Source organism: Mycetomoellerius zeteki, unplaced genomic scaffold (assembly GCF_001594055.1).
Source record: "Mycetomoellerius zeteki isolate Tzet28-1 unplaced genomic scaffold, Tzet1.0 scaffold1220, whole genome shotgun sequence".
NCBI classification, from domain to species: Eukaryota; Metazoa; Arthropoda; class Insecta; order Hymenoptera; family Formicidae; genus Mycetomoellerius; species Mycetomoellerius zeteki.
Genome location: NW_017256148.1, coordinates 16432 through 17310, shown reverse-complemented (window position 1 = coordinate 17310; position 879 = coordinate 16432).

Sequence of the window (879 nt, the reverse complement as noted above, 5' to 3'; positions counted from 1 at the left end):
GTGTCATTCGGATCCGATGGTTCTTGTGCGGACACGATGACTCGAGGTCTCCTCTCAGCGGAGGCTTCGGTGCGGCACCAACGGCGGGGTCCCTCGCTCGTTCTGTGGCCGAGGGTGGCCAACATCTTACGCCGCCTTTGTTGCTCCCGCGGCATAGTCGCCTGTAAAGAAGGTGGCTGCAGCAAAACATGTTTCGCTCAGGGCGCTAATTAGACAGTATGAAACGGTGTCACCTGTGCGCTACCCCCTCTTCTGGGTGGCCTCGGACCTCCAAGGTTGTCTTCCGTCTTTGTCCTGGCCGCCTCCTTGAGATGGTGGGATGTGTCGCACATTAAACTACCTACCGCAGCCGCCGGTACTAAAAATTCTTAGACAACTTTACAAAAAGAAATGCTACGCGAAACGCGACGACAAAAATCTCCGCGTTTTCGCCCGAAAATCGCAATAAGCGTCGGCACGCCCGCCCTCCGCGTCGGGAGGACACAGGACAAATTTGCCGCACTACTTTGGCCAGGTCGAATGACCCTTGTGACGGACGGTGAAAAAAACGTCACGTCACAATATATACGTACGTATATACGTATGTATGTATGTATGTATGTATGTACAATATGTACGTATGTATGTATGTATATATGTATATATGTATGTACGTACGTATGTATGTATGTATGTACGTATAAACATAGATAAACTCGCAAACAAAGAAAATACATAGAATATAAAACCTGTCGCGACAAGTTTGCAATTCTTGGAAAAATGGGAGAGGATATCCGCTCTTAGATTCCAAAAGTATCTCCATATACGTGAAACAACCTAACTCCCGTTGCTTGTACGTAGCTTGTCGGTGATTGCGGTCGGAAACGCGAGAGGTTCGTA